Genomic DNA, 24,289 nt, shown 5'->3' with positions numbered 1-24,289 from the left:
TCTAACGTATTTGACGAGACCCTAAAAAAAAAAAAAGTTATTCTCTAAAGGACAATTTGAAAAAATGTTATCTTAGTCCAATGGAACAGACCTAATACTGGGAATTTCAGACCACCAGGAGACATTTTGTTGCAAGGGGGTGTTCTTTATAGTGACAAAATGATACCAGACTCCAGTAGTTCAATCCATGAGCCTGAGAGAGTGTTACACTGTAATCTATTGTCATAAGCTGGAGAATATTTTAATCAAATTCATATTTTTAGATGAGAAATACAGGACTAGAACTGTTAAGGTACTTTTACACAATTTTTAAGTTATAAAATACTTTCAGAAATTGGTTTGAAAATGAGAAAGCCAATATTTTACTTCTGGCGGTAACAATTATTTGAAGCAGAGAAAATCACTTAAACTCCTTATCCTTCCATTTTCCTTGATTGAAAAATGTTTTCTCTTCCCTTTACTACCAGAGAGGCTATCTTCAAAAATAGCCCAGATAGTTCAAGGCTACTCAAGATTTTTAGGAAAATAATCATTAGGCTCCTTAATGTTAAAATTAACCAATAACAACCAAATCAAGGTAGATTACAACTTTGATGCTCTTTGCACAAACCTTTTTTCTTTTAACATTTAAAAAAATTTTTTGAGTTAATCACAAACTTAAAGAAAAACTCCAAGTTCAATACAAGGAACTTTTTTATCTTGAATCATTAAGAAAAGGTTGCTAATCAGATACCCGATCATACTTGAATATTTTAGTGTATATTTACTATAAAGAAAGACATTCTCTTACATAAATTCAATACAACCATCAAAATCAGAAACTTAATATTGATTGTTACCATCTAATACAGAGAGCCTATTAGTGTCACCAGCTGTCCCCATACTTTTCACCATAGCAAAAAAAAGTTCACAATCATGTTTTTATGTCTTTTAAGTGCCCTTCAGGCTATAACAACTTCTCAGTATTCCTCTAACAAGCCTTGATCCTTTTTGAAGATTATAGGTTAGTTTGTGGATGTAACTCAATTTGGGTTTAATTGACGTTTCAGCATGAAGAGATTCAGCTTATGCATATTTGGCAGAAATATTACAGAAATGATGCTGCTTCTTCTAATTGGATTCTACCAGGTGGGACACAGGTTCAAACTGTCCCATTGCTATGATTACTTAATTAAGGTGGTATTTTCAGTATTCTTCAATGGAAAATAGCTCTTTCCCCTTCATAATTAATAAATACTTTGTGGGGAAGTATTGTGAAACTATGTTACTATACAATTTCTCATCAAACCTGTGTGTGTGTATATATACATATATATCATTCAACTTCTGGTTTCCTATATTATTCAATGAGTTAAAATCCATAATTATCATTACATATTCTGATGGAAAATTTAACCAGATTTAGAGTGGCAAGCTGGATTCTATAAACTGTGGACATAGCCCATCATTCTTTGAGAACTTCCTTGATTTCTGATACAAGATATTTCGGCTCATTTGTACCTTCGCTACCTTTGTCCCAGAATCAGCCATTTCTCCAAGGAGCCCCGGTTCCTTTTAGTGGAGAAAGATATTTAAAAGGAAAGACCTGGATGTTAGGTATGTGTTGCTATTGGTATATTGCTATTCCTAGACCCTCTTGGTGGACAGAATGAGGAAATATAAATACACACCACACACATGAACACACATGCAAATACAGGCAGATATACAGATATTTACATAAATATTTTGTTCTCTGACAATGAAATTAATTTATAAGTGAATAAAAGAAAGACCTCAACAAAATAAAGATCCTCAATACTTGGAAACTGAAAAAGACAATTCTAAATAATAATCCATAGGTAAAAGAAAAATGACAAAAAGAAAATTAGAGAGCATTTGACCAAAGTGAAAATAAAACCGACATATCAAAATGTGTGGGATGTCAATAAAGTAATACCTAGGGGAAATTACAGCAGCTACTACCTATATCAGAAAAGAAAAGATGTCTCAAACCAAGGAATTCTGCTTCTACCTAAGGAAACTGGAAACAGAGTAACTAAAATCCAAAGAGTGCAGGGAAAGGAGATAATGAATAGTGGAGCAGAAAAATAAAAGTAGGAAACACAGAAAAAAAAAAGAAACCAAAAGTTATCTATTTGAAAAAAAAAATCAATAAAATTCACCAACTTATACAGAGACTGACTGGAAAATAAAGACTGAAGACACAAATTACCTATATGAGGAAGGAGATAGGGTTCCAATACAAAATCTACAGATATTAAATGGATAAGAAAATATTACAAACAACCTTATTCCAATAAATTCAATAATTTAAGTGTAATGCACAAATTCCTTAAAGTATAAATACCAAAGTTCAGTTAGGAAGAAACGAATAATCTGAGTAGCCCTATATCTATTAAAGGAATTAAGTTTGTAGTTTAAAACTTTCCCACAAAGAAAAATCCATGCACGCATGGCTTCACCAGAGCATTTTAACAAACTTTTAAGGAAGATTAATATCAATTCTACACAAACTCTCGCACGAAATTAAAGAAGAGGGACTGTTTTTCACACCCCTCTAAGGTCAACATTACTCTGAATCAAAGTCTGAAATAACAAGAAAAGAAACTACAAGCCAATATCCTTCATGAATATACACATAACACATGAAATAACAAAAAGAAAAAATGAATACTACAGACCAGAATCTTTCATGAATGTATATGTACAAATTCTAATGAAAATTTTATCAAATAAGATCTAACAATACATAAAGAGACTAATACATCCAGACCAAGTGGGATGCAAGGTTGGTTTAACATTTGAAAAATTAATCAATGTAGTTCACTATATTAACAAATTACAAAGGAGAGTTCATATAATAATGTGAATAGTTGGAGAAAGGTCTGATAAAATCCAAATCTCAAGGGATTTGAAATGTCAAGATTGTTCTTCCAATAACACTAATATGTTACTTGCTGTTTCTACCGTATTGATACTTTCACTGATGGTGCAATAGCATGGGGATTAAAATCAAGGTAACATCATCAGACTTTACTAATATCTATTGTATACTTCACTGTCAGACACTAGAAAAAAATTTCACTTAAGAATGCCCATAAGCAGTAATTATTAATATTATTAAATCGAAGTCCTTGAGTACTGTTCTTTTTAATACTCACTGTGATGAAAGGGGAAGTAAGCATAAAGGACTTATGCTGCACACCAAATTATAATGCTTGTTTTAAGGCAAATAATTTGTATAACTGTTTCAGTTGTGAGCTGAGTTAGCACTTATTTTATGGAACACCATTTTCCATAAAAGAAAAATTGACAGATAAATTATAGTTATTGAGATTGATCTGGCAGACATTTTCTAGAGAAGGCACAAAGCAAACTTCAAGGAAAACAACGTGCAAGATTTTCTGCCAATGATAAAAATCAAGTTTTTGAAATTGTACATCTACCTCCATGAGCTTGACAGCTTCCCAATAATTAAACACTTTTCTGATGAGATCAGTAATAATTTTAACAAATGTGATTTTTTAATATTTTCTAATGAAATGTGTTAATATTTGAAATATTTAAATAACACAGTGAAACAATGTTTCCAATACACATGTAACAAACTTATTCATGGGTGAAAGACCTATTCAAACTGCAAGATACACTAACGGATTTTCATTAACATAGTATAAAAAGTACATTGAAATGGTTTCAGATTCCCCATTATAAAAAACATTAAGAAGTTACCACAGGTCAAGTTTTGGACTATGAGGAGAACATCTACAATTCTCTGAAAATGTCACGAAAATATTCCTTTGTTTTCCAAATACATATCTATATATAGCTAGATAATCTTTATATAGTTCAACCAGAAAAAATATTGCAATAGATTGAAAATATTGCAGAAACAGATATACTCACCTCTTTTCTATTAAGCCAGATGTCAAAGAGATCTATAAAAATGCACAACAATGTCAATCTTGTCACGAAATTAATAAAAGTCATTCATTAAAAATATCAATGCCAGCATGCAATGGACTTACCATGTTACTTTAAAATGAATTAATAAATAAATAGGTGTAGTTTTCTGAGTCTTAATGCTCATTAGGTAAATTTTAATAGATATAACTCACAACCAAAAGTCCTGAGGGTACTCAAAAATATTTAAGAGTATAAAGGGGTCCTGAGACCAGAAGACTTGACAACTGCTGAATTATAGCATGGGAACATGGAAAGAAATAAAACTATCTCTAGTTGCAGAGTTTCTGAAAAACCACAGAGAATCAATGATAAAACGACCTTAAACAACAATGTAATTCAATAAAGTATCAGAACAGAAAATTAACATATAGAAATCAATATATTTTATATACATAAGCAATAACATGGTAGACTAGATTTAATGGTAAAATAAAAGCATTTAAAATAGCAAAGCAGAAAACAAAATACTTCAAGTAAAGTTAACAAAAATGCAAAGCCTATGTGAGAAAAACTTTAAAACATCTCTGAAAGACACAAAAATAGTCTTGAACAAATGGGAAGATGTCCCTTGTTCTTGGATAGGATGGTTCAACATCAAAAAGATGCCATGTCTCCTCAAGTTAATTTATAAATTAAAACAATTCCTATAAAGATACCAAAAACATTTCTTTATAGAGCTACATAGTTAATGTGGAAAAATAAGAATGTATGTAAAATTAAGAAAAACTGAAAAATAAAATCCACAAATATAATAGGAAGCTAGCTACTTAACTATTAAAATTTTTAAATTCTCTATTATTCAAACAGTGTTGTACTGATGTATGAATAGACAGATTGGGAAATAGAATAGAAGTAAACCATATATGGAATTTTAGTAAATTAAAGTGACATCTCCGACTACTAAATCTGAATTTAAAAAAAAAAAGATATATTAATAAATGGCGCTGAAAAAACTAGATAGACATTTGGAGAAAGATGAAATCAGATCAATATCCCATAGCATACACAATTCCATGTATATTAGAGATCAAACATAAAAATAAAACCATACAAGCTCTAGAAAAAAATATTGGCAAATTCTAGTTTTCTTGTTTGTTTGTTTGTTTTGTTTTTTTTATTTGGGGAAAGGGAATAGGACTTTATTGGGAAATGGTGTGTATTTCCAGGACTTATTCTGAGTCAAGTTGTTGTCCTTTCAATCTTAGTTGTGGAGGGTGCAGCTCAGCTCCAGGTCCAGCTGCCATTGTTAGTTGCAGAGGGCAGAGCCCACCATCCCTTGCGGGAGTTGAGGAGTCAAACCGGCAACCTTGTGGTTGAGAGCCTGCGCTCCAACCAACTGAGCCGTCTGGCACTGGACCATGTGGGAATCGCACTGGCAACCTTTGGCGTTAGGAGCATGGAGCTCCAACCACCTGAGCCACCAGGCCAGCCCCCGGTAAATTCTTGTATTAACTTGTTGTAGCAGAGACTTTCTAACTATGACTCAAAATCCAGAAGTATGAACAAAAGAGAAATTTCACTACAAAATTTTCATGGCAAAAATACAACAAGCAAAGTCAAAACACTATGTAACTGGATGAGCAGATTTATAACATCTCTCACAGATAAAATACTAATATCCCTCATAAATAAAGGATTCTTAAAAGCTTAAAGGTAGGACAATAAAAACTATAAAACATTGCTTTAAAATATTTAAGAAGATATAAATAAGTGGAAAGATATTCTATGTTCATAGACTGGAAGAGTTAATATTGTCAAAATGTTAATACTATCCAAAGTGATCTACAGATTCAGTGCAATGTTTATCAAAATCCCAATGATGTCTTTTGCAGAAATAGAAAAACCCACCCCAAAATTGATATGGAATCTCAAGGGACCACAAATACGTAAAATAATCTTGAAAAAGAAGAACAAAACTGGAGGGATCACAGTTCCTGATTTAAAAACCTACTGCAAAGCTATGGTAATCAAAATAGTGTGGTACTGGCGTAAAAAGAGACATACAGGTCAATGGAATAGAACAGGGAGCCCAAAAATAATCCCTGACATATATGGTCAAATGATTTGTCATGAGGGTGTCAAGACCATTCGGTGGGGAAAAGACAGTCTTTTCAACAAACACTGCTGGTAAAACTAGATATCCACATGCAAAAGAATGAAGTTGGACCCTTACCTAATACCATATAAAAAATAAATGGATCAAAGACCTAAAAACTTAAGAATTAAAACTATAAAACTGTTAGAAGAAAACAAAGAGCAAAAGCTTCACAACATTAGATTTGACAGGTTTCTTGAATATGACACCAAAGGCACAGGCAACAAAAGAAAAATAAATGGACTTCGTGAAAATTGAAAACTTTGGGATATCAACGAAACTATGAACAGAACAAAAGGCAACTCATAGAATTGGAGAATATATTTATAAATCATATATCTGATCAGGGATTAATATCCAGAATATATAGGAGTTCTCTAAAACTCAACAACAAAAACAACCAGATTCAAAAATGGGCAAAGGACTTGAATGGATATTTCTCCAAAGAAGATACACAAATTGCCAAGAAGAACATGAAAAGATGTTTAACATCTCCAATCATTAGAGAAATGAAAATCAAAACCACAATGAGATACCACCTCACCCTGGTACATTAGGGTAGCTACTATCAAAAGAAGGGAGGAAAGGAGGGAGGAAAGGAAGGAAGAAAGGAAAAAGGAAAGGAAAGGAGAGGAGAGGAGAGGAGAGGAGAAGAGAGGAGAGGAAAGACGTGTTGGCAAGGATGTGGCAAAATTGGAACCCTTGTGTACAGTTGGTAGCAATGTAAAATCATAGAGCCTCTGTGAAAAACAGTATAGCATTCTCAAAAAAATTAAAAAATGTATTTACCATATGATCCAACAATTCTACTTCTGGCCACATATCCAAAAGAATTGAAAGCAGGGCCCTGAAGAGAAATTTGCACACCCATGTAAGCACTACTTACAATAGCTAAAACATAGAAGCAACCTGTGTCCATCGACACATACAGTGTAATATGGTTCAGCCTGAAAATGAAGGAAATTCTGACATGTGATACAACATGGATAAACCTTGAGGACTTTACACTAACTGAAATAAACCAGTCACAAAAAAACAAATACTGTGTGATTCCACTTATATGAGGCATCCAAAGTAGTCAAAATCAGAAGGTAGAATGGTTGCCAGGAGAGGGAGAATGGGGAATTATTGTTTAATGGGTGTAAAGTTTCAGTTCTACAAAATAAAGAGTTCTGGAGATGGATGGTGCTAACAGTTGCACAAAAATATGAATGTATTTAATACCACTGAACTGTATACTTAAAAATGACTAAAATGGTAAAATTTATGTTATATATACTTTATAGTGAAAAAAACTTAAAGGGAAAAATGACCAAAATTTAAAAGTCTGGAAAACATGAATAGGTAAGTCAAATATAGCCCATAACCATTTGAAAAGATATTTACCTTCACTACAAATAAAAGAAATACACATAAAAATACTGGGCTGAGATTTTTCTCATCTATCATATTGGCCAAAATTTAAAAACTTGACAACACATTATGTTAGTGAGGTTAGTGAGGTGGGAAAACAAAATGGCACAGCTCATGTGGAGGGGATTTCACAATATCTAACAAAATAATATATGTATACCTTTTGATGCAGTAATATGACTTTTGGGGATATTTCCTGAAGACACATCTCCAATAATAAATATATAAATAAATATTTACTTAAATATATTGATTTCATGTTTATATATTTTATATTTATATATTTATTTTATATTTATATTATATGGTTATTTATTAGGAAACTGCAAGAAAACTTAACGTATTAGAAACAATATAAAAGCTAAAACAGGGGTGGTGTGTTAGCTCAATCGGTTAGAGCGCGGTGCTCTCAACGACAAGGTTGCCGGTTCAATCCCCACATGTGCCGCTGTGAGCTGCACCCTCCACAACTAGATTGAAACAACTACTTGACTTGGAGCTGATGGGTCCTGGAAAAACACACTTAAATAAAAGTTTTAAAAAATAAAGAAATAAAAGCTAAAACAGAAATATAATTAAATAAACTACGGCACATCTACATAATGGAGCACTATACAGCTGTGGGAAAGCGTGAAGAAGAACTCTACGAACTAATATGGAATTATTTTCAGAATAGATTGTTAAGTGAAAAATCAAAATAGAGAAGAGCATGGAAAGTGTGGCATCTTTGGGGTAAGAAAAAAAAGGGTGAATATAAGGGAGAGAGGGAGAGACGGAGAGACAGAAGGAGAGGAAGGGGGAGAGAGAGAGAGAGAGAGAGAGAGAGAGAGAGAGAGAGAGAGAGAGAGAGAGAGAGAGAGAGAGAGAGAGAGAGAGAGAGAGATTACTCATTTGTGCAAAAAGAAACAAATGACGAATAAACCAAACAAACTAGTGAAATTAGTTACCTACAGAAATGAGTGAAAGAGGGTGGAAAGGGGTTTTAAGGGATAGAGTAGGAATTACCCTTTTCTCAGAATTCCTTTTTGTAATTTTTTCACTTTTGTAACATATTATTATGTTAGCATTCAAAAAACGAAAATACCAATAAGAATGGGGACCAAAATGCTAAAATTAAATACAAACAGATTTTTAAATAAATAACGTAACCACAATATTTGTAGATTAAAGACAAGAACTATTAACAAATACTGAACTTTAGTTAGTAGGCCTATTTATTACAGCAGATAGATTAACGGTTACATAACTGCTTTTGGTGTATTACAGGATTGAGGATGAGGAGTGAGAGGTTTCCTTTGTTAGAGAAGAGAGTTACAAATGTGAAGAGTGAGAAGACCAAAATGGATCTTGTGGTGTTATTTGGAAGTAGAGGTGAAAATCTGAACTCATGGTACGTATGTGTGCATGTTGAAGACACACAGCAAGGAGAAAGGGGATGGGAAGAGAAAAGCACAGATTTTCTGAGATATTCTAGAATGGATACCATCCTAGTAGCAATAAACACACATGATTTCAAGATCTCCTTTTCTAAACAGCATTCTCCACTAAAAGGAATCAGGGCTCCATGGAGAAATGGCTGATTCCACGGTGGGGCCAATGTAGAGAAAGTGCAAGATAGATGAGACTGGAACATCTTATGCCAGAAAATAAGAAAATGCTCATGGAATAGGGAATAGAGGGGACAGCTCAAAAGGACACAGGAGGCAGATTCAAGGGACTCCTACTGGCCAAATATAAAATAATCTGAGCACCAAAATATATAATCATAGCAATGGTTAATATTGGTTTTCTAGGGCTGCCAAAATCCTACCGACTGGGTGACTTAAACAACAGAAACTTATCTTCTCACAATTCTGAAGGCTAGAAATCTGAGATCAAGGTGTCAGGAGGGTTGATTTCTTCTGAGGCCTTGGTTCTTGGCTTGTAGATGGCCACCTCTCCCTTACGTCTTCACGTAGCCTTCTCTTGTCCTAATCTCTTCTTCTTCTAAAGACACCAGTCATATTGGATGACTCATTTTAACTTAATCACCACTTTAAAGGCTCTATCTCCAAATACAGTCATATCCTGAAGTACTGGGGTAGGTAGTACGTCTACATATGAATTGTCAGGGATACAATTCAGCCCATAACAGATTATAACAGGTTGTATAAAACAAAAACCACGAATCCATACTTACTTACATAAATGAATTATTTAATTGACGGGAAGAAGCAGAAGTTCTTTATAGTAGATATCCTTTACAGTAGAATTCCAGTGGAATACCTATACAATCTCAAAGTATCTCTCCACAAATAACAGAGGAAAAAGTAGAAACTACACTGGCAAAAAATAGCAGGCACTAGGTGTAATCAAGGCTACAAAATTAACATCAACAATAAGGGGACAAATAGATATTTTATACCGTCTGTTACGATGCACTGAAAACACATAAATTCTTACATTCTTGAGAATAATGAATTACTTTAATCTAATTTTGAGGATATATCAAATAAACCCAAATTGAGAAACATTCTACAAATCAACTGGACTATACGCTTCAAAACTGTCCAAGTCATGACAGAGAAAACAGAATGAGAAACTATTCCAAACGAGAAACTAAAGAGGCATGATACTTAAATGCTGGCTTGGATCCTGGCCCAGAAAATTTTTTTAAGCTATGAAAGACAGTATTGGGACAATTGGTGAAATGTAAAGTGTTGAGATTAGGTAACAGCATTGTATTAATTTTAATTTCCTAATTTTGATGACTGTAATATAACAGATGGCCCTTGTTCTTAAGAAATAAACACTGACGTATTTAAGGGTAAAAGTGTGAGACAACTGCAATTTATTCATATAATTCAGAAAATTATAAAAATCCACATACAATCTTGGCCTCACGTGTGTCTCCATGTGATCATTTTATCTTATAAGTACAAATTATCTATTGGCTTATGTATTGCCCCCATCTACACTTTGAGTTCCCTGAAAATAGTGATTTGATCTTACTCTTCTTAGTATCCCTAGCACTTAGCACAAGTTCTACAGGGAGACAGGGTCAAGGAGGCAACAAAGTACTGAACAGGATGATTATTTTGAAACTGTGCTTCATGACTTAAACGCTTGGTGAATGAACTATTGAATGTTCATGATCTAAGCATGCAGTGCTAGGTTTAAGGGACAGCATTCTTCGAGGAAAGAGATAACACATCCCACCTAAGTGGGACAGATTTGCTATCACAGTGCTTCTGAAGTATCATAAGCTGATTTCTGTTAACCAGTTTCCTCTCTCTGAGTTGACCTTACCAAGAAGTTCTACAGGGAGACAGGGTCAAGGAGGCAACAAAGTACTGAACAGGATGATTATTTTGAAACTGTGCTTCATTAAAATGTTTTCAGAAGGACGCAAGCACACAAAGATGGTCTTGCGCTTGTCTAGGGGTTTGGCAGCTTCCCGAATTCCACATGCGAGGCCATCTTCAGCACCTCTGGTAAAGCAGTATTAATGTCCATTGCACCTCCTGCAGCCAAGCCTCCCTCGGCGATGGCAGTGGAGCCAAATCTTGAATGCACCCAAGTCTCAGCCTTCGTGGTACACCCCGGCGTCAGGGAAAGAGCTATTCCTGCCTGCCTCCCTGCCTCCCTTCCTTTTAGATGTTACTACAAACTTTCCAATTAAAGACGAGACATATTTTTTCTGTAGATAACTTACGATAATAGTGTTAGCCACATGGTAAACAGAGAGGGCTATTATTTTAAATCAACAATTTTTGTTCACAAGAAATCTCTTTCTAGCTTTAGAGAACAGGTATGTATTTTTTTGGTTGAAAGAAATTAGTATAGAAGGAATATCAGTAAGTGGAGGACACAAGAGTGAGCCAACAGTAAGGCTAGGCTTCAGCTTACCTGTGCAATAGCAGCTAAAACCTCCATCAGGCACTAGCTGTTTGGACCAGGCTCTGCCCGAGTGCCACTCATGAGATAACTATGTTAGCCCACAACAGCCCCATGAGGCACATTCTATTTCATTCCTCTTTCACACACATGAAAACAGGCACAGAGCACGTAAGTAGCATGTTCAAGGTCATACAGATGGTAAGAGTGGTATACGAACTTGGCCTTCTTCTCCTGGAACCGGCAACCCGAAACACTGTGTTAGGCAAGAGGTGAAACACCTTACACCTCTTCAATTTTCCCATCTGGCTACCCCAGTTGTGTATAAAAAGAAATATTTATCTCACATAACCCTTTCTTTCTGTACTCTTGAGTGTAGTTATCCCTGAGGATAATACTATAAAACAGTACCTAGTATTGTTTAGTTAAGGAAACTGAGACCTAGAGGGTTGGGACACTTGCTACGGTAAACAACTTTACCAAATTGTGAATTTGAGATTTTAAGCCAACTATTTCCACATGTAAGCTCTCTCTGTCACACAGTGATTGTTCACTTTTTTTTGCCATGCCCTTTCTTTTCATGAAAATTCCTGAGAAAGTCCACTATAAGGAATGAACATGAACCTGCTTAGAAAGTGCCAATGAAGCACTCACAACTGAATTAAATAACATAGTGCTAACTCTTCAGTGTTACCTCTACACATGTATGGGTGTAGCCTAAACCAAAATAGCTTCTTGCCAGGAGAGGAGGGAATTACATTACTGACTCTACTGAGTCTATAATTGGCTAAAATCCACAAGCCCTTTACACACAGGCTGCTTCCAGGCTAGATCTCACTATTCCTGTATTTCCAACAAATAATATAAATACCTAAAAGGCAGGGTTTTCCTTTTATACTCGTTAAACTTTATCTTTTTAGGTCTAATCCATCTCTCTAGGTTAATAAAGAAAATCAAACATATTGACTTAATCTAGGATATCTCAGAGCCTTTAATAAGCTGAGATGCATTTTGACTCACAAAGAATTAGTTATTTTTTTCAGCCAAGAAACAGATTTTTCATACACTATGTATTAATTATTTAACAGTTTGAGATACTATTACTCCAAAGATGCTGTCAAAATCTTTTGGGAAGCTGATTCAGTCATTTTATAATTATTTTCCTTCCCAGCTTTGTCTATAAATCTATAAATTATATAATCACATTCTCTTTATCTGTGTAATCTTTGTCTAAGTGATGATAAAAATGCCGGAGAACATAATTAAGGACAGAGTGCTTTCTCGTGCCTCCTAGAGACCTCTCTTTGGCAGTGCTGTCCAATGAAGCTTTCTATGATAATAGAAATGTTCCAAATCTTTGTTATCCAATGTGGCAGCCACAAGCCACATGTAGTTATTGATCATTTGAAATGTGGCTATTGCAGCTGAGGAACAGAAATTAATTGAACTTTAATTAATTTACATTTATATAGCTACATGTGGCTAGTGCTTGCTTATTGGACAGCACAGCAACTAATAGCGCACCATGAATTGATATTCACAGTACCAAAGCTTTGACCTGATTGCTACAACCAATTACCAATTAAGAATCTTTAACTGTCCTTAATTAAATCTAATTTCTCCATTTTGACATGAGGCTATTATGAAAGGCTTTCCCAAATGTCATGTATTAGGATTGCTGCATTTTATTCATCTAGCAGACCAGGAACTGAATCAAAGAAATATAATAGCCTGTATAATTTTTGCAGTACTTGTTTTGGTATCATCTTTGAATGTATCACCCTTGTTTAATAGAGTCTCTGTTTCTCTTATGTTTCCTCTTGAAGTTGTTCACAAATAGTTTTTCAAATTCATGCTAGAGTTCTGTTCTCAATAACCACATGTGCCCAGTGGCCACCATAACAGACAGCTCAGCTGCAAATATCATCACAGAAATTTCTATTGTCTGGCACTGACCCAAGGCAGGAACTGACAAACTACAGCCTGAAAGCCATATCCTACTTGCAGCCTGTTTTTATATGCCTAGTGAGCTAAGAGTTTTTTAAACATATTTAAGGTTTGGTTAAAAAAAAAAATAAAGGGAATATGTGACAGAGACCATATGTGGCTCAAAAATCCCCAAATATTTACTATCTGGACACTTAAGGAAAAAAATTGCTGACCCCTGTCTAAGAGTAAGATGTATTCTGGACCCCACCTAGCAAAGCCCAAAAGAAAGCTTCCAACAAGATTCACAGGAGAGGCAGAGTTTCAATGTTGAGTCATGCCCATTTAGTGATTAAGGAAATATCTTGGGCTTTCCAACGGAATACAACTCAGCAATGAAAAGGAAGAAATTACTGGTAGGTGTGACAAATAGATCAATCTTACAGACATTACATTTAACAAAAAGCCCAGACACAAAAGAGTATGTACTATATGATTCCATTTATATGAAATTCTAGAACAAATATCTATAGTGACAAAATCAGATCAGTAATTACCTGGCACAACGGGTGGGAGAATTTGATTGCAAAGGAATACCAGAAGATTTTCTTGACAGACAAAAATTCTATACATCTTCACCTGGGTGGTGCTTACGCAGGTATATATCATTGTCAAAAGTACATGATCTTAAAATCTATTTTATTGGCTGGCTGGGAGGTGGGATGGCCCGATTCTTCTGTGTGTCAATGTCACTGCACCAGGCTCACTGCTTCTGCACTCCGGGGTTGGATTGCTGGCATTAGCCATGTGAGGGGAAAAGAGAGGACAAATGAAGCCTGAGATTGATCCAGACCAGGCAGACATCACTTGTGAGGGACAAGAGAAGATGACTGACTTGAGCTCCTGTTTTGAGCAGTTTTGCCACAAAGCCCAAACTGTGTTCCAAATCAATGATAAGCTAGAGAGCAATCAACCTGGAGAACCATCTAAAGTCTACCTGAACAGATGTTTTATAACTAAAGATGTAAAGAAGAAGCCACAATATGACTGGTAGGAGGGGCAGAAATGAGAAACAGGCCAGCCACAAAACTTCATGCGGCAGTTGAGAATCAGGAGGGATATCTCAGCCACAGAGCTCCTTCCTGAAGTGAGAGACCCCAGCCCCACACCCAGCTCCCCAGCCCAGAGTACTGGTGATGGCATGAGAAGCCCCCACTACATCTGTCTGAGAAAAACAGTGGGGATTTTGACAGTCTAAGTGGGGCAGAAAGCTGCGGGAAACCCAGATGTCCTCATAAAGGGCCCATGCACAAACTGACTCTCAGGAACTCACCCTGGGCTATGGCTAGGGACATTGACTCAGGAGGCATCAGAAATATACAGGGAGATACTGAGTTATGTGGCTTCAGGACAAGAACTAGAGGGACAGTCACAATTTTCCCTGTGTAGAATTTTGTTCCTGTGCAGCCAGTGAGCAGGCGCCATCTTTCCTGTGTTGAACCCTCCCCCAAATGACCACATATGAACCTGCACTGGCCTGGTAAACTATGCTCGCTCCATCCTAGTGACTCCCTGGATGCTGCCTCAGACAACTCATGCAATGCCTGAGGCACTTTCTCAGTGAGCAGCCACCCCTGCCTGTATTGCACTCTTTCTTGGACAACTCTCAGAGGTACGCTGGTTCCAGGTGGGCAGCACCTGGACTCAGTATGCTCTGACACTATAAAGAAGCTATAATAAGACACAAAGAGGGACATTACATAATGATAAAAGGATCAATCCAAGAAGAAGATATAACACTTGTAAACATGTATGCACCCAACATAGAAGCACCTAAATATATGAAGAAAATATTGATCGACATAAAGAGAGAGATCAAAAGTAATACAACCATAGTAGGAAGAGATCGAAAGTAACACAATCATAGTAGAGGATTTTAACACCCCAGTGACACTAATGGAAAAATCTTCCAGATAGGAAATCAACAAGGATGTGCTTGCTTCGGTAGCACATACACTAAAGTTGGAACGATACAGAGAAGATTAGCATGGCCCCTGTGCAAGGATGACACACAAATTAGTGAAGTGTTCCATTTTTCATAGACTAGCAACTGAAAAAGATCTGTATTTTCAATTTATAACTCCCTTTTTTAGAGAAATTCTCATGTTTCTACTGATTCAATGTGTAGATATAGGATAAAATCAGGATAAACAATCAGATTTAAATTTATTTAAATTTAAATTAAAGAAATGTATTCACGCTAAAAATATAAATAATGTACTCCTTGAATAAAAAAAATCATGTGTTTTTTTCATTTGGAAAAAAAATCAAAAATGAAACACTAGCCTTAAATGACAAACTACACTAGATGGATTTAATTGATATTTTTAGAGCATTTCACCCTAAAACAGAACTCACATTCTTTTCAAATGCACATGGAACATTTTCCAAGATAGACCACATTAAGATATCTCAATAAATTTAAGAAGACTGAAATTATATTAAGTATTTTCTCCGACCACTATGGAATGAAACTAGAAATCAATTACAAGGAAAAAACTGAAAAACACACAAACACATGGAGGCTAAATAACACATTACTAAATAATTAATGGGCCAACAATAAGATCAAGGAAAAAATCAAAAGATACCTAGAGACAAGTGAAAAGGAAACACAACAACCCAAATTCTATGAACATAGCTCAACAGTCCTAAGGGGGAAATTCAGAGCAATTTCATCAAGGGTTACATCAAGAACCAAGAAAATCTCAAATAAACAATCCAATCTTACACTTAAAGGAACTAGAAAAAGAAGAGTAACCAAAACCTAAAATGAGTAGGTGGAAGGAAATAATAAAGATCATAACAGACATAAATTAAATAGGGTCTAAAATACAATAAAAAAGATCAATGAAACCAAGAGCTGGTTCTTTGAAAAGATAAATAAAATTGATAAATCTTTAGCCAGACTCACCAAGAAAAAGAGAGAGAGGACCTTAATAAAATCAGAAATGAAAGAGGAGAAGTGACAACGGACACCACTGAAATACAAAAAAAATTTTTTTTAAATACTATGAGCAATTATACGCCAACAAATTGGGCAATCTGGAAGAAATGGAAAAATCCCAAGAAGCATACGATCTTCCAAGACTGAATCAAGAAGAAACAGAAAATCTGAACTGACCAATTAGTACTAATAAAATAGAATCAGCAATCAACAAACAAAGGTCCTAGACCAGATTGCTTCAGAGGTGAATTTTACCAAGCATTCAAAAAAAATTTAACACTTATTCTCCTCAAACTATTCCAAAAAATTCAAGAAGAGGGAAGGCTCCCAACCTCATTTTACCAGGCCACCATTACCCTGATTCCAAAATCAGACAAAGACATTACAGGAAAAAAGACAACTATAGACCAATATACCTAATGAACATAGATGCAAAAATCCTCAAAAAATATTCCCAAATCAAATATAGCAATACATTAAAAAGATCATACTCCACAGTCAAGTGAGATTCATTTCTGGGATGCAAGGCTGGTTCAATATCCACAAATCAATTAATGTGATATACCAGATAATCAAAATTAATGATTAAAATCACATGATCATATCAATAGATGAAGAAAAAGCATTTGAGAATATCCAGCATCCATTTATGGTAAAAGCTTTCAGCAAATTGGGAACAAAGGCAACATATCTCAACATAACAAAGGCCATATATGACAAACCCACAGCTAACATTATATTCAACAGGGGAAAACTAAAAAGTCCTCCTTAAAATCAGGAACAAGACAAGGATGCCCACTTTCATCAGTTTTATTCTACATAGTACTGGAAGTCCTAGACACAGTAATCAGACAAGAAAAAGAAATAAAAGGCATCCAAATGAAAAAAGAAGAAGTAAAACTGTCATAATTTGCAGATCACATGATACAATATATAGAGAGAGAACATAAGAGATTCCACCAAAAACCTATTAGAACTGAGGAATTTAGTAAAGTAGCAGGATACAAAATTAATATTCAGAAATCAGTTGCATTTTTATACACCAATAATGAATAATCAGAAAGAGAAATTAAGAAAATAATCCCATTTACAATTACATCGAAAAAATAAAATAGCTAGGAATAAATTGAACAAAGTAAGTAAAAGACTCAGAAAACTATGAGACACTGAAGAAAGAAATTGAAGAAGATATAAATACCATATATTTTGCAGTGTATAATATGCTCCCATATATAATGCACACCCACATTTTTGGCCCAAACTTTCAGGGGGAAACATCTTTCATTTTAATATTTTAATTCAATTTTTATTTGTTTACATTTAAGTACTTGTTTTTTGTATTATAAAGGAATTTTAGCATTTAGTTTTTAACATATCATGGTACAAGAAATTTTATGTAACAATTAGAAAACACAAGAACAGATACAAGGTACAAGAATTTTTATGTACTGGTAAGAAATTTACAGTATTTATATATCATAGAAGGCCATGAACTCTTTGTTGTTGCAAGTTTGTCATAAATTAAAAAATCTGATTATCATATTCCAGGGTATTATGATTTCTAGAGTTACACTTTTAACTCAGCACAAATAAAAGAATTAAAAACATTTATATAGATACGGAATTAGTACTTCCCAATGTATAACGTGCATCCTTATTTTTCCCTCACAAATTTGGGCAAAAACGTGTGCATTATACATGGCAAATACGGTAAATGAAAGCATATACCATGCTCATGGATATGAAGATTAACACCAGTAAAATGTTCATACTACCCAAAGTAAAATGTTCATACTACCCAAAGATTCAATGCAATTGCTATCAAAATACCAATGGCATTTTTTTACAAAACTAGAACAAATAATCCTAAAATTCATAAGGAATCACAAAAGAAACTGAATAGCCACAGCAATCTGGAGAAAGAACAAAATTGGAGGCATCATGCTGCCTTATACCAAACTATACTACAAGACCATAGTAATCAAAATAGCATGGTACTGGCATAAAAATAGACACATAGATCAATGAATCAGAATAGAGAGCCCATAAACAAATCCATGCCTAAATGATCTTAATCTATGACAAAGGAGGCAAGAACATACACTGGCGTAAAGACAGCCTCTTCAAAAATTGGTGTTGGGAAAACTGAACAGATACATGCGAAAAATGAAACTGGACCACCTTCTTATGCTATATGCAAGAATAAACTCAAAATGAATTAAAGACTTAAATGGAAGACCAAACACCATAAAATTCCTAGAAGAAAACGTGGGCAGTAAACTCTTTGACATTGCTCTTAGTGATATTTTTTTGTGATCTATCTCCTCAGGCAAAGAGAAAAAAATTAAAAATAAACAAATGGGACTGCATCAATAAAAAGTTTTTGCACAGCAAAGGAAACCATCAACAAAATGAAAACACAGCCTATTGAATGGGAGAAGATATTTGCCAATGATGATACATCTGATAAGGGGTTAATATAGAAAGTTTATTTGAAAAAAAAAACAAAAAACATCATACAACCCAACACCAAAGAAAAAAACAATCAATCAAATTAAATTATGGGCTGAGGACTTAAACAGACATTTCTCCAAAGAGGACATACAGATGGCCAATAGACATATGAAAAGATGTTCGTTACTAACCATCAGAGAAATGCAAATTAAAACTACAATGATGTATCACCACACACCTGTCAGGATGGCCATCATCAATAAATCAACAAACAGCAATTGTTGGCAAGGATGTGGAGAAAAGGGAACCCTCATACACTGTTGGTGGAATGGCAAATTGATAGAGCCACTATGGAAAACAGTTAATTAAAATAATTAAAAATAGAACTAGTTTATGACCCAGCAATTCCACTTCTGGGTATTTATCCAAATAAATCCAAAGCACTAATTTGAAAAGATATATGCACCCCTATGTTCACTGCAGCACTATTTAAAATGGCCAAGTTATGGAAGCAACCTAAGTGCCCATCAATAGATGACTGAATAAAGAAATGGTAGCACATATACATGATGGAATATTCCTCGGCCGTAAAAAGGAATGAAATCTTACCATTTGCAACATGGATGGACCAAAAGGGTATTATACTAAGAGAAATAAGTCAGAACAGAGAAAGACAAATACCATATGATCTCACTTATATGTGTCATCCTAAGAACAAAATAAATGAACAAAAAACAAAAACAAAAACAAAAAAGACTCACAGAGAACAAACTGATGGTTGACAGGGGAGAGGGGTTTAGGGAGCTGGATGAAAAAGGTGAAGGGATTAAGAAATACAAATTTGTAGTTATGAAATAGACACAGGGATGTAAAATACAGCACAGTGAAAGTAGTCAATAATATTGCAAAAACTATGTAGAGTGCCAGGGGCCCACTAGGCTAATCGGGGGAATCCCTGCATAAATTATACAGATGTCTAACCACTATGTTGTACACCTGAAACTAATATAAAATAATATTGAATGTCAACTGTAACTGAAAAAAATAAATGAATAATTTTTAAATGTATTTTATTATACAGAAATTATGCCTCAATAAAGTCGATTTTTAAAATCTATTCTAGAATTTCATTTTTAAAAATCAATGCCAAAGGTTATCAATTTGCAATACATAGTATTCAATTACTGTCCCTTTCTGAAAATCAAGACATCCGTTTCCTCCAGTCTTCTAATATCTTTCCAATTTTTCACAAATCCCTCAAAATCCCAACATATAAGATATGATTTAATAGAACAAGAAGTAATCCAAAGCAAATAAATGTTCACTTATGAGCTCTTCACTCAGTCTGGGTTTTTCTTTTTTTTTTTCTTTACTAGTATTCACTTTAACTTTCAGCCTGAACATCTTTATCTGGGGAAAGAATACAGAATCAAAATAAAATTTGAGGAATTTCACCTATTAAATCAATATCTCTGGAGATAGAGCCCAGACAATGACATTTTCTGTTTCATTTCTAATGAATAGCCAGGACCAGACTTTTAAAGCAGAACTAGGATCTTAAAAGGTCATCATTTTAGAGATGGAGAGATTAAGGAATGTGACATCATTTTTTATTAACTGAAATATTTTATTGAGAAACACTATTTCTAAACAGTTCCTCCCCTTGTCAACTCTCAAATTCATAGATACACATACATTTTTCTAATTTCCCATAATATATTTTAAAAGGATTAACAATGGAAGGTATAACCATATATAAGTATCATAAAGTTTATGTTGATAGCACACAAATGGGTGAAAATTGGAAAGAATAGCTGAATGAGATAATCTCAAATCCCACTAAACCACATTAGTCTCAGCCTCCACCTGAGAAAGTCATGTTTTTCACTCTGTCCTGTCTGACTGTGCCTCATTTAGACAAAACCAAATGAATGCAATTGGTTTTAGTTCTGCTGTGTGATCCACCCTTGTTTAATAGTCTCTGTCTCTCTTTCTCCTACCTCTGCCCACCCCCACACACAATCTCTCACACTATCTCTGTCTCTCCCCCTCTTGAAGTTCCTTTTACTTCCATGTTTTTCTTTCTTTGAAGCAGAAAGGGTTACCAGGGGATAAAAACAATTTAGAAGGATAAATTGGCTACTTTTACTCTCAATCTTTCCAAAGGGTACATTTGCATCCTAATTAAAATCATTCTTATCTAGTCAGCAAAGAAAGTTATGGTGAGACTTTCTACCAAGCCAAATTTCCTTATTATACTCAAATGGAACAAAGAAAAAAAAATTAAATGTATGGTAAACAGAATAATGTTCCCCACAAAGATGCCCAAATCCTAATCCCTAGAAACTGTGAATGTTACTTTACATGGGAAAGGAAATATATTTGCAGATGGAATATAGTTTGCCATAGAGCTAAAACTGTTTACTTTGCAATAGAGCGATTACCTTGGATTATCCAGGTGGGCACAATATAATCACAAGTGTCCTTGAAAGTGAAAGAGGGAGGCAGAAGAAGAGACTCAGAGGGAGACATGGCTATAGAAGAAAGATCAGAGCGATGCAAATATCTGGAGAGAAAAGAAGCAGGCCACAAGCCAAAGAATGTATGCAGACTCTAGAAACTGGAAAGGAAAACAGATTCTCCCATCCAGTTTCCAGAAAGGAATGCAGCCCTGCAAACACCCTGATTTTAGTCCAGTGATATCAACGCCAGACTTCTAGAAGTGTAATATGATATATTTGTGTTGTTTTAAACCACTAAATGTGGGTAATTTGTTACAGAAGCAATAGAAACGGATATGGAATGCTTCCCACATGTAATAAATTAAACTCGTCATTTGAAAAATCTGTGTGGAAAATACGTTCAACGACTCCAACTGAAGGATATAGCTGTTTTGCAAAACAAATCTGAAAGAAAGCTTTTAAATTATTACGCTAACTACAACCTTGAATCATTGCTGACAAAACAGTCTAGAAAATAAGCAAGTACTATATATACATCAAGTTACACTTAGCTCAGCTAAAGAAATTTAAGTAGTGAAATGAAACTTAAAGTGAACAGCTCTTTCTGATTAGGGTAAATAAACAAACATGGAGATTTTATCTTCTTAGCAACCTTATTAAGGGCTCCAAGAGCAGAAAAATGGAAACGACAAACTAAAGAATTTATTTTAATGAGCTCAAGCCTAGGTAGGGAAAAATAGAAGATCTGTAACTGAGAGAAATTTTTTTCAACAAAAGAAGAAGGAAGAAAAAGAGGCAAAACTGCTGAGAAATACACAGGTCAGGATATCAAAGATTATGATTCATCCAAAGATTTGGACAACCCACCTTTTCATTTAAAGCCAGAATTCTGGCTGAACTGATAAGGGAAAATTTTAAAAATTAATGAGAGGGACAAAAATGTATTGTAAGCTGCTTAAGAGAACAAGCGTGTATTGTACCCTTAAGAGAATTAGAAGCTCCATTCTAGATTTAAAATATATATTCACATGTTAATTTAAAATAATTGTCTTTCAATAAAGCAAAGGCACTTGGTTACTTTGATGGCAAAATTAATTATTTATGAAATAATGGTGCCAGTTTAAATCAATTTTTTTAAAAAAAAACTGTTTTAAAAGATTGCTCTGAAAATTATTTTGTTGGGTAACGCTATTCAAGGTCAAAAGTTGCTAAGTTAAAAAACACATTCAATAATAAGACAAAATAGGAAATTAAAATTAAAGCAGCTAAATGTAAGCAGATAGTCTAATATCTGGAACCTTAGAATTAAGCTTTAATATAAAGCATAGCCAAATTATAGGAATAGTGTCCAGGAAGAATTAACCTATTAATATTACAGAGTATAATCCAAATTACTGTTTTTGTGGTAGTGGTTATTAGCTAGCATTTACTGAGTGTCTATAAACATTAATTGGCAACTCTGCTAGGCATAATTCTTGTAATATCTTCACATTTACTCAATTTATAGAGATGGAACCTGAGTTTCAGACATTTTAACTGCCTTGCCCAAAGCCCTCAGGTATTAAGGGGCAGGGATGGGATTTAAACCCATATATTTGTATAACTGGCTTCCAAGTCTATGTGTACAACACAGCAAATGTTATATGAAAACTTCTGAGATCACTGTTCTTACAGTATATGTGCCAGTTCATCGGAAGGGATCTCAAAACACAATTACACAGCTACTGACACAAACAGAAATTTAAATTTATGTCTCTTACTTCCAAATCTAGTTTTCTTTCCATAGAGTATGTGCCTAGTCATTACACTGATTCACCCCAAAATTTTGTATGTCCCTCTGAACTTTGATGATATTAATCTGAAGGGAAATTGGGGATTAAGAGATAAAACAGAGCATGTTTCCTGGTTTCTGAATGATACCCAGGTGACACAACTGAAACAGATAGCATATATTGAAAACAGTAAGAAATGCTTATGCTTCTGGTTAGGTCCATATCTTTTTATGCTTTCTGGCTTTCTGGTCCAAGAGTTAAAACAGCCCAAAACAATTCTTTGGAATCTCAAATGATACTTACATTTGTTTCATTCATTTACAAATCTATTAATTCATTCATATAGAACACCTTAAAGACCATTATCAAACACTAATATGCCTCAGACCCATACATTTATTCACCTGGCTCAAACTTCTCACTTTACAAATAAAAAAAACTGAGGCTAGAGAGACTAAGTAAAAGTTGTCCTGGTCCACAAAGATAGCAATGTAAGAGCCAGAAGTAAAATCTTGTTCTTTCAACTCCTGGCAAAATATGGAATACATCAAACAATAAAGAAGTAACTGAGCCATAAAGAGCTAATTAAAATAGAGGCTAATAAAGAAGAAAGAAATCTTACCATTTGCAACAACATGGATGGACCTAGAGAACATTATGTTAAGTGAAATAAATCAGACAGAGAAAGATAAATACCATATGATCTCACTTATACGTGGAATCTAAAGAAGAGAATAAGTGAATGAACTAATCGGAAACAGTTTCGGAGACATAGAGGAAAAACTGAGGGTTGCTAAATGGCGGGGTGGGGATAAGGGGGAAGGTGTGGGGATTAGAAAACAGTCAGTAACCACAAGATGGCCACGGGGTTACGAAAGTCAATTTGGGGAATGTAATCAATAATTTTGTAAAGATTTCATAGGGTATCCGATGGACACGTGTCCCATTTGGGAGACCACCTCAGGGATGATGTAGATGCCTGATTACTGCATTGTACACCTGAAGCTGAAGCTGAACAATAATGTATGTCAACTGCAAGGGTATATATATATATATATATAGTTACAAGAAGCGGAGTACAGCATTAGGAATATAGACAGTGGAAATGTAATGGCTGTGTGCGATGTCAGAGTAGTGGATGGGGGGACGGGGGTTCACACAGTGTGAGGGATATAAATGATAAATGTCTAAGTATTACTTTGTTTTGTGCACATGAAACTAAAAAAAAAAAAATAGAGGTTAAAGTAATAGCAATGAGAAGAGTAGGTAGAATGCCAGTCTTTTGCTACCTAAGCCTGTGCTACAGACACGGGCA

General features: G+C 34.6%; 1 protein-coding gene and 1 non-coding gene across 2 annotated transcripts in view; one reads left to right on the top strand and one right to left on the bottom strand.

Moving 5' to 3' along the window:
- GPR158 (G protein-coupled receptor 158) overlaps positions 1–24,289 on the bottom strand; it is a 394,094-nt gene that overhangs the window by 242,761 nt on the left and 127,044 nt on the right. The gene's annotated exons all lie outside the window — the stretch shown is intronic.
- LOC117019257 (U6 spliceosomal RNA) lies at positions 15,272–15,378 on the top strand. The gene has a single exon (XR_004422456.1). It is a non-coding gene; the product is annotated as a U6 spliceosomal RNA (small nuclear RNA).

This window comes from Rhinolophus ferrumequinum (genome assembly GCF_004115265.2).
Source record: "Rhinolophus ferrumequinum isolate MPI-CBG mRhiFer1 chromosome 5 unlocalized genomic scaffold, mRhiFer1_v1.p scaffold_110_arrow_ctg1, whole genome shotgun sequence".
Taxonomy (NCBI): domain Eukaryota; kingdom Metazoa; phylum Chordata; class Mammalia; order Chiroptera; family Rhinolophidae; genus Rhinolophus; species Rhinolophus ferrumequinum.
The sequence above is the reverse complement of the archived record's forward strand: the minus strand, read 5'-3'. Positions and strand labels throughout refer to the sequence as shown.